Source organism: Rattus norvegicus, chromosome 6 (assembly GCF_036323735.1).
Source record: "Rattus norvegicus strain BN/NHsdMcwi chromosome 6, GRCr8, whole genome shotgun sequence".
NCBI classification, from domain to species: domain Eukaryota; kingdom Metazoa; phylum Chordata; class Mammalia; order Rodentia; family Muridae; genus Rattus; species Rattus norvegicus.
Window position 1 is genome coordinate 58,194,050 of NC_086024.1, and position 14,094 is coordinate 58,208,143.

A 14,094-nucleotide genomic window follows, 5' to 3' on the forward strand; every position below is an offset into this window, starting at 1 on the left:
GCTCAGAAATAGAAGGTGGTGTATCACAGAACTGGGTAGAGATTATACCGAAGTCACCTGGACTGGCTGTAACATCACAAAGCAGATATAAGGACACACATACTAGAAGGCAGGGATGTATGAATTCCTGTGAAGATCTGAATGACTTACCCATGATCTTGCTGACAGCATGCAGCAAGCTCGCAGTATTTGTCTTTCGACTGAAAAGAATAAGGGGAGCACTCCCCAGCATCCTGCTCGCTCTAAAGCAAGTTGCCATCTTGGTTAGGCCTTCCCTGCTAACTCTATGTACACCTACATCATTTCACTAAAATCGGGCAAAGGGAATTTCTATCTCCTTAAAATCTCACTCCCTTGAGATGCCTTTCACTGTAGTCTTCACCTTCTCACACACCACACACATCAGTATCTGACTCATTAAATGTCTGGCTTCCTGACTGAACTGTGAACTGTTATAGACAGTTTTCTTTCCCTTATATTTTTCAAACTACACTCCTAGAACTTATAATTGTAGGTGAATAATAGGACCTCAATGAATATTTAACAAATGAAAAAGTAAGTACAGAAATGGAATAGGTATAGCGTCCTTCAAACCATAGGTGAATGTGTCTTCAATGGATACGGGAAAGTTACAGGGGACCCAAACCACATGGAGTTAACTGAACTTCGGATGCAGGCAGATCAGGGAGCATCTTCCAGCTAGGGGCCGTATGAGCAACCTCCACTTGGATCATCCATCTAGAGGCAGACTCTGCCTTCAGCAAGAGTGCAGTGAACAAGAACGTAAAGAAACCCATGTGTCACCTAATCATTCCAGAGATGCTCACTGAAACTTCAAGCTGCATCAAGCAGAAATAAAATAAGTGGTATTTATGAAATAGTTCCTATCACACAAAACACCAAAATTGAATATTTGTTCACATACACACAAAAGAAATTAAATTTGGATTTCAAAAAGTTGACCTAAGCATTTATAAATTAATTTAAGGTATTATAGCTGAATTATGCTGTTGGTTTGTTTGCTTGTTTTAACTTCAGCCAGCTATTGGATTTTATATTTTACCTCATTATTGACATCTACAGAAAGAAAAAGGGAGTTGACACAACCATGGAGAAAGTAAAGTTCAGTCGGCGAGAGCAGACAGTGCCATTCACCCTGAAATTACTAGCATTGTGGCATGTGGGATGAGCCCAGTAAATGAATCAGATCATGACAAATACCTACATCTGAGGATTTCTGGAGACCTTCCTGACTTAAATGGAGTCCTCTGAACACTGGCCTGTATGTTAAATGCACTTTTTAAATGATCAAAATCTACGCAATTTTCAAGACACGATAACACCTTGGAGCCCAGGATTGGTGACAGGCATGAATCGCCAATGCCTGGGGCACTGCATGCTGGTACAGAGGGTTGGATCTGTAGAGCAAAAGCTCTCACGGGTGCCCAGGCGTGTTCCGATGGGCTCTTAACCATCATTTCCATCATCGGTGTCACTTTAGCCATTCAGTGTGAGAAACTGTTGCCATAACCATTTCATCAGCCTTTAACTTCTTCCCAAGAGTGGGAAGGTTTGCCTGCAGAAAGGCTCTTGTTCCTATAACAAAGGCCCAGAGTTTGCAGCATATTTTCTAGGAGTGAATGTCCAGTTTTTCAGAGATAAAATTCTACAGCAAAAGCAAAATAAGTAACTGAGATCAACTCTGCCCTGAATAGAATTTTAGCAGATATCTTAGCTTTGTTCAAAAACTCATCAATTTTATGTTATTTCCAACATCATCATTTGGGCTTTTGAATACAGAGGGTGCATATGTTTGGAGAGACAGCATTTAGGTGAGTTTGTCAGAGCCTGTATTCAATCGCCTGAAATTCAATTAATGTCACTGACAGAGTGCTAATTTCTTTCAACCTGCCATGGAGAAATCTACCCGAAGTCACAGATACACACTAAAATTTGAAAGATAAGCACTTTCAAGAATAAGATAAGAATGCATTATTTCTTGAGTATCACTGACAACAGGGTAAATTTCATTATACTAACTGCATAAAAAACCAAGTAAGTAACAAGAACCAAGTTCTTGTGAAGAACTGTAAAATAAACTTTTAAAATGAAAGCAGTATATTTATGAGCATAAACACAAGGAAAGTTTCAAAAAATTACAAACAAGGCAGAGCTCCTTCAGCGACAATATCCAAAACTAGGCTGGGATCTCAGCTGGTGAGTGCATGGCCGAGTAAGTGTGCACAATAAGAGCATTGCGCATAAAGCTACATAAAGGTACATAAAGGAAAAGCCATTAATGTCTGTGCCCTGAGAGCCTGGATTGTGTCCTATTCAAATTATTATATCAAACCATTACTAATTAAACTTGAGTGGACTATTTTCCCTCAATATGTTTGTGAAATAAAACAGCAGAATTGGAAATTCTAAAACATGAATGCACTATCTTATGAAAAACTAATGTGTATGAAACGGGATATATGCCCTTGATTGTCACTTCTGCTTTCTAACACAGTGTCTCCCTCTGAACTTCACGGCTGACTTTCTGGTCTGACTCAGTTGGTGGTTCATCTCCTATACTACCACCTTTCCTTTGAAAAGGTTAAAAATCAAACCTTTTAATTAAAAAAAATTACCCATTTGAAGAAAACCAGGTCTGTTCCCAAGATCTCCACACCATCTGAGAGGTTCTGAACTCGTATCTATCTGTCTGTGGTTAAAACAGAGCAAACAGAAATATGTCTGTAATTATTAGAACTAGGAAATAGACTTTAGCTTAAGAATCTAACAGGTAATAAAAACTCACTTGTTGGAAAAGGCAAAGGGCTTTAGCTTAGTCACCATCTAACAAAGTACTACAACATAGGTCATAACCTCCATTTTAATACCGTCTCCGGGATACAAATTTGTCATCCATAATGTGATACCACCAGAACTCCTCAGAAAAGAAATGGCAGCCTAAGCAGCTTCAACCCCAATGGTTGCTCCAAGAGGTGCTGTAAGAAGAGAAGCAGAGAGGGAGGAATGAACTTGGGAATCTCTGCCATCGAGCACAGGAAGTAGGCTTCCAGTAAAGAGTCAATAGTCAAGCAGCATCAGTACCTGTACAAGGTCCAGAAAAAAGGAGGATTAAATAATAACCATCTATAATGAGTCTTAGATCAAGATCAGAAAATTCATGTTTTAAGAATCTACCCCTCTGAAAGAGAGAAATAAGATACTAAAGAGGAATTGAAATGTGGAAGATTTAAGGACTCATGGTGATTTGTTCTGGTTTTCTCCTTGATACTTGGTGATACAAAAGAGATGCATTTCAATACTTGTTTTACTACCATGGTTGCCATAACACCCTGATTCCTCTCATGTCTATGTTTCTGAAACACAGTGTAGAGAAATCTAGGCACTCCTCTCTCTTCCAAAACAGTCTTGTAGCTCAGGATGGTGTCAAACTCACTGCATAGTAGAAACTGGCCTTGATCTACTTCCCAAGGGCTAGAATTAGAATTTTGCCACTGAGCCAGTCTATATAATGGTAGAGATTGAAGCCAGAGTTTTGTGCATGTCAGGCAAACAACCTATAATCTGAGCTGTGTCCCTAGTTCCTAGCACTGTTGATCTTGTATGACAGAGCTACTTCCAAGAGGAAAGAGGATGCTACCTCCCCTAACTGAACCCTAGTGAAACTAGACTTTAAGCTTCTAATCTTACCTCTTAGACAAGTGACTGAATCTAGGCCTGAATGTAATATCTGAGCTAACCAGTACTTAGTCTTCTAAATACAGTGATTTCTTTTTTTCCTTTTCTTCCAATAATTATTATTTTTTATTCACTTTACATCCCAATCACAGCCCCATTCCTCCTCTCCTCCAAGTTCCACCCTTATAAATCCCTTCCCCCATTGCACCCTCAGAGAATGGGAGCCTCCTTTGGATACCATCCCACCCAGAGATATTTAGTTGCAGCAGGACAAGTCATGTCCTCTCCCACTGAAGCCCAACAAGGCAGTCCAGGTAGAGGGAAGAGGACCCAATGGCAGGGAACAGAGAACAAGACAGCCACTGCTCCTCTTGTTAGAGGACTCACATGAAGACTAAGCTGCACATTTGCTATAAATGTGTAGGGGTCCTAGGTCCAGCTCTTGTATGCTCTTCGAGTGGTTCAGTCTCTGTGAACCTCCAAGGTCCCAGGTTAGTTGACTCTCTAGGTCTTCTTGTGGTGTCCTTTCCCCTCCAGCTTTCTCATTTCTTCCACAAGATTTCCAAAGCTCTGCCTGATGTTTGACTGTCAGTCTCCGCATCTGCCTCTGTCATTGCTGGAACCTCTCAGGAGACAGTTTTGCTAGGTTCCTGTCAGCAAGCATAGCAAAGTATCATTAATAGTGTCTGGGGTTGGCTCTTTTCTATGAGATGGGTCTCAAGTTGGGGCAATCATTGGTTGGCTGTTCCCTCAGTCTCCACTCCTCCTTTATCCCTGCACATCTTGCAGGCAATTCTGTAACTCCTACTTTTTCCTCCATTATTCACCTAGCACTAAGCACACATTTCCCTCCTTGCTCTGTCTGTCCGCAAAATATTTGTTCACTTGCACTAATGCTTCACTTACCCACTTATTTGTTTTAGAGCCAAGCTCACTACTCTGTCTACAAAGGGTAAGGATAATTTTGTGACTGAGTTGCTGACAGTCTGACATCAACATTTTGGCATGAGCTCTTCAAGCCTTATTTCCGTTGAGAACAAGAGCAGAAGCAGGGGGCTCAGAAGAAGGGCTCTTCATGGACATGCTGCCATTCACTGATCCTTGGCCCTCTGCTATATGTCCTCTGGCTAGAATTTTAGCCCAACTTAGGCAGTGAATGGTATAGATAACTTACTGACTTGGAAGTAGAGATGTAGTGTCCTGGTGCAAAGATAAAATCATCAGGTTCATACTCACTTCTAAAATAAGTTTTCTGAAGCCTGGATTTAGTGTGAGGAGGGTACACCATATAATCACAGAACTTTAGAGAAGTTGCATCATGTCATTATTACTGCGTGTGTGTGTGTGTGTGTGTGTGTGTGTGTGTGTGTGTGCATGTGCCCATGCATGTGTGGCTATATATGTGTATACTGGTAACACGCACATGTGTTTAGAAAGCAAGTACAACCTCAAGTGTCACTCCTCAGAAACCTTCCATTTTCTTTGTTTCTTTTTCAAGACATTCTCTGACTGGCTTAGAGCTTACCAAGTAGCTAGTCTGGTTGTTTAGTAAGCTAAAAGGATCCATGTGTCTCTGCCAACATGTCTACTTTTTTTTTTCCTCTATGTGTTCTATGGGTACAACTTGGGTCCTCATGCCAGTGAGGCAAGCACTTTGCCTACTAACAGCTCCTAGCCCCACCATCTTTATCAGGGAGCCATTTTGATTTGGTTTGATTCTCTGCTCTCCCCTTTATGACAACTGCAACTGTGCATAAATTAGCAGCTTTCCTAAGACTCTGTTTGTTCATCTGCATCCCGGTACTAGCACTTACTACGACCCAATCTAAATAGCCAGGAAGCAGATGTATTGTGTATCATGGAGTCAACAGATTCATGTCTTACCAGCTGAACCCTGAGTTCAAGCAAACATTTTTTTAATGCCCTTTGATTTCCCTGTTTAAGTAGAGCAATACAGAGTAATCCTGTAGTTTAATTGGCTGATTAATACAGTCTGGGAAAGTATACTGGAATTCTTTTTATCAGTTACAGAATTTGACGCAAATACAGAAAAGCAAACAAAACATGCCCAGGTGTGGTGGTAAAGACTGGCAGGATGTGGGCTACTGCCGAGTTCGGACTGACTGTAAGTGCTTGCAGCAAACAATGCTGTGTCTGAGGCTTGTTGAAAGATCCAACGCTGAGAGCTGGGAGCTCACCATCTGCTGCAAGTTTTCCAGCAGGAAACTGTAATCCACCAGGTCCCACCATTGCAGGGCTCTGATATGTAGAGTACTAGGTGATGTGGCTGGCAACAGAACACTCAGCCACAGATGGGACATGGATATCACACACCCTTCCCCCAAGGCTCAGGGAGCATCACAGAAAGGGGTAAGAAACATCGTAAGGGACAAGGAACTTCTGTCAAGCAGCATCTTCTGGACATGACAGGACTTCTGACTCGTGATCTCACAGCAATTGCAGCTGCCTGAACAAAACATGCACAAGATCAAGTTAGTCAACATCAAAAGATGGGGAGGACACTCATGAGGCCATGAGGATGCCTTATGAGCTTTGAACTGTTGAGGGCTTCTTGGAGAAGAAGAGTCAGTTTCCTTTAAGGATGTGGTCCTGGTAGGTTGACCATGCTGTAGTGGATGGCTTCTAGTAGATGTATGTGGGCAACACAACATGAACTCTGTGGGTTATAAAAATATAAACAAAGGAGAACACGAAGTTGGGATGGGTAGGGGAGTAGAGATGGATCTGGGTGGAGTTAGGGATAAGAGAGGGGTTAATATGATCAAAGTATACTGCATGCATGCATGCAAAGTATGTAAGAATTCATAAAAATATTTAAAAGTGAAAAAAGAGAATCTAGCCTTCTGAAAGAGAAATGAGGGGTGAAAGGTTGATGTCAAAGGGTCTGTACTTCTCATTGCAAAATAAAGTAATAATAGTCATCTGATACTTAAATATTCAAGCTTCAGGAGAGTCTAAGCCTTGTTATCACAGCAATGCTAAAATCCTATTTCTGAAAACAAGATACTGCATGAACATGAAATAAAGATAAACATACTAATGCATTAATTATATTTCTGGTGGTTATGATTATACACAATTTTGTATTGTCTCCCTTATGCACTCTGTACTTTCTAAACTTTTCTATACTGAACATGCCTAATTCTACAGTTAAGGGTAAACATTATTTACAGTTTTTTAAATTTTTTCTATCAAAAAGTGCTTCAAGGATACATCTTTGGTTGGTGACCAGACACACTACCAGGCTTTCATTGGGTTCGTTCTGACAGAATAAAAACAGAGGTCAACAGTGGAAGGGGAAGCCCTGGGTCCTGCTAAGACTGAACCCCCAGTGAACTAGACTGTTGGGGGGAGGGCGGCAATGGGGGGAGGGTTGGGAGGGGAACACCCATAAGGAAGGGGAGGGGGGAGGGGGAGGGGGATTTTTGCCCGGAAACCGGGAAAGGGAATAACACTCGAAATGTATATAAGAAATACTCAAGTTAATAAAAAAAAAGAGTATTACAAAAATAAAGTGTATTTTCAATTAAAAAAACAAAAAAATAAGAAAAAAAACAGAGGTCAAAAGATTGACGCGAATTTGCATAGATCTGTTGAGCACATGGTGATCTGTAAAGCAGTCAAAGTATTTCAGATGCCAAAGTAAGTTAAAGATGGACAAATAAGCCAGGCTCCAAGTTCTATTGACCCCGTGGGCCATTCTTTTAAAAACAAAACAAAACTCGAAGCACCATTGTTGATCTTCTCAGCTTCAGTGTGTTCTAAAGTTCTCAACATAAGTGTGAAAAATGGTGGTGATAACAAGTTTTAGGTAAAGAGTATTTGATGCATGGTTATAAGAGTTTGAAAAACAAAGAAAGGAGAAGAATATAAAGGATAGGAGAAAAGGGCCATGAGAGAGAACAGAGAAGACCAGGGAAGGATAGAAAAGATGGCCTTCACAACACTCTAATCTCTGATATACTAAAGCAGAAAGTATTTGGATCCAGATCTTTAACTCCAGCTAATGGATTTTTTATTTTTTTATTATTTATTAATACATAGACAGAAAACTCTTGCTTATTAATGATGCATGGAAAGAGGGGTTTTGATCTATTGAGATGATTCCGCTCTGTTCTGCCCTCACCTCAACCAGAATCATAACTGCTGTGTCAGAGGATATTCATTTTGGCCAAGTCCTCTATGACTAATACGAGGCTCACTGCCTTGGTATGAGTCTGGTTATTAAGCCTTGATGATGTTTGTATACTTTAGAGAGAGAGACAATAATCTGTGCTTCAGCGGTTCATGTTTAAATGTCAAAAATGTGTCATGGAAAATCTCCCCACCTCCTCAAAACTCACAAGGTAACTGAAGAGTTGAAAGGAGGGAGGGAAAGGAGGAAGGAGCAGAGGAGAGTGAAACAGAGAAACAAGAATGGGGGCAAGGAATGGAGAGAGAAAGAGAGAAATGTATTATTATCTGCAAAGATCCGAAATAATATGAAAAGTCATAATTTAGGTCAAGGAAATCATTAAGATTCTTCAACAAAACATATCAGTTGATGTTTAGATCTTAATCATCTTTCCAAATGTCTTATGACCAAAAACTGCAGGCAGACAATTCTTGCATGCTTCCTTCAATACGATGCATTCAAACGGTTATTTACAGGATGGTGGAAGGCGGGGTCAAAAATAATTCCAGTAATAGTCTAAAAGTGCAATTTGCACAGTGTATGCGTTTGAACTTGAAAGGCATCTGCTGCGAAGCCTTGCTTTATTTACACCCAGCACTGAGTCAGTCACACTGACAGTAAGCAGCACACAGTGGAGACCAGTGCTCTCTTTATTGCTTTGTCATCATGAGATATTCCAACAGTTTGTACAAGTTTTGAGGAAGCAGCTACAGCTACAGTACATTGGCAATTATCATCTACCCCTCTCTTCTGAATAATCAAAGTAGATCCCTACAACTATGGTCAACACTTTGAAATATCTTATCTTCAATATTCGGAGTGTATAAAATTATTTCATTGTTCTTTCTAGATCTGCTAAATGGGCACGTCTTTTAGCAAGTGCTACATGTATTAATTTTCATTTTTAGTAAAGGTTTTTAAGGTTGTACATTTCTATAGATGTCTGACTATGGGAAAAGACAATAATGTTCTCCAGTTGTCTCTGCTTAACGAAAGAATCATAACTAACAATTCTCCACAGTGATACTTCAAGTTATCGAAAAGAACCCTTTCATTTTCTGCCGACAAGTTTTCAAGGAGCCACAATTTTGATTTTTACTCCCCTTGTATGTCGTAGGAAAATAGGCCTCACCTATATGTTTAGGAATAAATCTTTAACTATAACTCACACATGTTTTTCAAACATTAAGGAAAAATCTAAGTCTTTCAAAAAGGAAGGTCTTATAAAGATATAAACTAACATTATCGAAGCTGTTATCTAAATGTATAGGGCTTTCTCTCAATTCTTGCTGATTTTTTTTTCTAGCAATGCTTCTGATTGCCACATGTCTACATACAATATACAGATATATAAGGATCTGCTAGCTATCTTTGTGCAGACACACACACACACACACACACACACACACACACACACACACTCTGCAGTAAGCATAGTAAACACAAACCCCCTTTCTCATAACTATAACTGACTATCCCTGCCTATATTCGATGTAAAAATAGCTGAAGATGAGCAGAGAAAGTCTGAGTATGATCCTTGTCTCAGAGAACAGGTTCTAACAGAATGGCTCAGTATGTCCAACACATGCATGAGTGCTTGAAAATGCCCTTTAAAAATAAAATCTAAACTCATAGCGCTGAGTGCCTGCAGAAAGAAACAGGAAAGAGCATATGTCAGCAGCTTGACAGCACACCTAAAAGCTCTAGAACAAAAAGAAGCAAATACACCCAGGAGGAGTAGAAGGCAGGAAATAATCAAACTCAGAGCTGAAATCAACCAAGTAGAAACAAAAAGGACCATAGAAAGAATCAACAGAACCAAAAGTTGGTTCTTTGAGAAAATCAACAAGATAGATAAACCCTTAGCCAGACTAACGAGAGGACACAGAGAGTGTGTCCAAATTAACAAAATCAGAAATGAAAAGGGAGACATAACTACAGATTCGGAGGAAATTCAAAAAATCATCAGATCTTACTATAAAAACCTATATTCAACAAAATTTGAAAATCTTCAGGAAATGGACAATTTCCTAGACAGATACCAGGTATCGAAGTTAAATCAGGAACAGATAAACCAGTTAAACAACCCCATAACTCCTAAGGAAATAGAAGCAGTCATTAAAGGTCTCCCAACCAAAAAGAGCCCAGGTCCAGACGGGTTTAGTGCAGAATTCTATCAAACCTTCATAGAAGACCTCATACCAATATTATCCAAACTATTCCACAAAATTGAAACAGATGGAGCCCTACCGAATTCCTTCTATGAAGCCACAATTACTCTTATACCTAAACCACACAAAGACACAACAAAGAAAGAGAACTTCAGACCAATTTCCCTTATGAATATCGACGCAAAAATACTCAATAAAATTCTGGCAAACCGAATTCAAGAGCACATCAAAACAATCATCCACCATGATCAAGTAGGCTTCATCCCAGGCATGCAGGGATGGTTTAATATACGGAAAACCATCAACGTGATCCATTATATAAACAAACTGAAAGAACAGAACCACATGATCATTTCATTAGATGCTGAGAAAGCATTTGACAAAATTCAACACCCCTTCATGATAAAAGTCCTGGAAAGAATAGGAATTCAAGGCCCATACCTAAACATAGTAAAAGCCATATACAGCAAACCAGTTGCTAACATTAAACTAAATGGAGAGAAACTTGAAGCAATCCCACTAAAATCAGGGACTAGACAAGGCTGCCCACTCTCTCCCTACTTATTCAATATAGTTCTTGAAGTTCTAGCCAGAGCAATCAGACAACAAAAGGAGATCAAAGGGATACAGATCGGAAAAGAAGAGGTCAAAATATCACTATTTGCAGATGACATGATAGTATATTTAAGTGATCCCAAAAGTTCCACCAGAGAACTACTAAAGCTGATAAACAACTTCAGCAAAGTGGCTGGGTATAAAATTAACTCAAATAAATCAGTTGCCTTCCTCTATACAAAAGAGAAACAAGCCGAGAAAGAAATTAGGGAAACGACACCCTTCATAATAGACCCAAATAATATAAAGTACCTCGGTGTGACTTTAACCAAGCAAGTAAAAGATCTGTACAATAAGAACTTCAAGACACTGAGGAAAGAAATTGAAGAAGACCTCAGAAGATGGAAAGATCTCCCATGCTCATGGATTGGCAGGATTAATATGGTAAAAATGGCCATCTTACCAAAAGCAATCTACAGATTCAATGCAATCCCCATCAAAATACCAATCCAATTCTTCAAAGAGTTAGACAGAACAATTTGCAAATTCATCTGGAATAACAAAAAACCCAGGATAGCTAAAGCTATCCTCAACAATAAAAGGACTTCAGGGGGAATCACTATTCCTGAACTCAAGCAGTATTACAGAGCAATAGTGATAAAAACTGCATGGTATTGGTACAGAGACAGACAGATAGACCAATGGAATAGAATTGAAGACCCAGAAATGAACCCACACACCTATGGTCACTTGATTTTTGACAAAGGAGCCAAAACCATCCAATGGAAAAAAGATAGTATTTTCAGCAAATGGTGCTGGTTCAACTGGAGGGCAACATGTAGAAGAATGCAGATCGATCCATCCTTATCACCCTGTACAAAGCTTAAGTCCAAGTGGATCAAGGACCTCCACATCAAACCAGACACACTCAAACTAATAGAAGAAAAACTAGGGAAGCATCTGGAACACATGGGCACTGGAAAAATTTCCTGAACAAAACACCAATGGCTTATGCTCTAAGATCAAGAATCGACAAATGGGATCTCATAAAACTGCAAAGCTTCTGTAAGGCAAAGGACACTGTGGTTAGGACAAAACGGCAACCAACAGATTGGGAAAAGATCTTTACCAATCCTACAACAGATAGAGGCCTTATTTCCAAAATATACAAAGAACTCAAGAAGTTAGACCGCAGGGAAACAAATAACCCTATTAAAAAATGGGGTTCAGAGCTAAACAAAGAATTCACAGCTGAGGAATGCCGAATGGCTGAGAAACACCTAAAGAAATGTTCAACATCTTTAGTCATAAGGGAAATGCAAATCAAAACAACCCTGAGATTTCACCTCACACCAGTGCGATTGGCTAAGATCAAAAACTCAGGTGACAGCAGATGCTGGCGAGGATGTGGAGAAAGAGGAACACTCCTCCATTGTTGGTGGGATTGCAGACTGGTAAAACCATTCTGGAAATCAGTCTGGAGGTTCCTCAGAAAATTGGACATTGAACTGCCTGAGGATCCAGCTATACCTCTCTTGGGCATATACCCAAAAGATGCCTCAACATATAAAAGAGACACGTGCTCCACTATGTTCATCGCAGCCTTATTTATAATAGCCAGAAGCTGGAAAGAACCCAGATGCCCTTCAACAGAGGAATGGATACAGAAAATGTGGTACATCTACACAATGGAATATTACTCAGCTATCAAAAACAACGAGTTTATGAAATTCGTAGGCAAATGGTTGGAACTGGAAAATATCATCCTGAGTGAGCTAACCCAATCACAGAAAGACATACATGGTATGCACTCATTGATAAGTGGCTATTAGCCCAAATGCTTGAATTACCCTAGATCCCTAGAACAAACGAAACTCAAGACGGATGATCAAAATGTGAATGCTTCACTCCTTCTTTAAATGAGGAAAAAGAATACCCTTGGCAGGGAAGGGAGAGGCAAAGATTAAAACAGAGACTGAAGGAACACCCATTCAGAGCCTGCCCCACATGTGGCCCATACATATACAGCCACCCAATTAGACAAGATGGATGAAGCAAAGAAGTGCAGACCGACAGGAGCCGGATGTAGATCGCTCCTGAGAGACACAGCCAGAATACAGCAAATATAGAGGCGAATGCCAGCAGCAAACCACTGAACTGAGAATAGGTCCCCTATTGAAGGAATCAGAGAAAGAACTGGAAGAGCTTGAAGGGGCTCGAGACCCCAAAAGTACAACAATGCCAAGCAACCAGAGCTTCCAGGGACTAAGCCACTACCTAAAGACTATACATGGACTGACCCTGGACTCTGACCCCATAGGTAGCAATGAATATCCTAGTAAGAGCACCAGTGGAAGGGGAAGCCCTGGGTCCTGCTAAGACTGAACCCACAGTGAACTAGTCTATGGGGGGAGGGCGGCAATGGGGGGAGGGTTGGGAGGGGAACACCCATAAGGAAGGGGAGGGGGGAGGGGGATGTTTGCCCGGAAACCGGGAAAGGGAATAACACTCGAAATGTATATAAGAAATACTCAAGTTAATAAAAAAAATAAAATAAAATAAAATCTATGGCAAAATGTAGATTGGATCCTTGTATTATTCTTCATAGAGAAATTTAAAGTGATTGGCTCTTGTAAAATGTTAGGGATGTTATATAATTGGTTGTTTTGTTTATAGTTAATTTGACTAGTATGCCACAAAGGATTGTTATCAAGTTCTTCCTTAATAAAATTAAGCCTGATGGGTGTAGCTTTGTTTTGATGTGGACCATGCTACTACCTGACCGTAGCACTATCTTTGTAACTCTGTGGTGACGAGGATATGACTCTTCTCCACTCAAAAGGTCACTCTAAAAAGCATTCCTGTGGATACACAGTTTACTTTACGGAATGTATTCTATTTTCTGTGCCAAAAATTCTATTTGAAACAGAGTCAATATCTCATTCCAGGAAGAGGAAACGACACCAAGAGTTTCCATGGTAATCAGTCAATGGAATTAAATCAAGCAGGAAACCTCTTCAGAATGCAAAGTCATCTTGGAAAACAGAGAGGCTTGAAATATCCAGGAAGTGTGTCATGGCCAAATGAATGAAATGGAGATGCGAATACCTCCATAACGTAAACTCCCCAACCCTAAAGTAAACACTCAAAAGCTAGCCTTTGTCCTACAAAATTAAACTCCAAAACAACTGTCATTTCTAATCAGATCCTTTGTTCCAGTTGTTTTTAAGTTGCTTTTGGTATCCTTATCTCTTGTGATCAACATCATGTAAGACTATGAATCCGTGTGTTTATGTGAATAGAAAAAAATCTCTCATGCCTCTGCTCTAAGGTTTACTTTACATAAAACTGTGTAAAGTTTATAAGCTATGTTCTTATCAGGAAGAGCAGAAGAAACCCCAAAAATGCATCTTAGTCCAAGAAAATACGATGAATCTCTTAGTTGAGACAAAGGGATTTCACTTTGTGACTCTTACT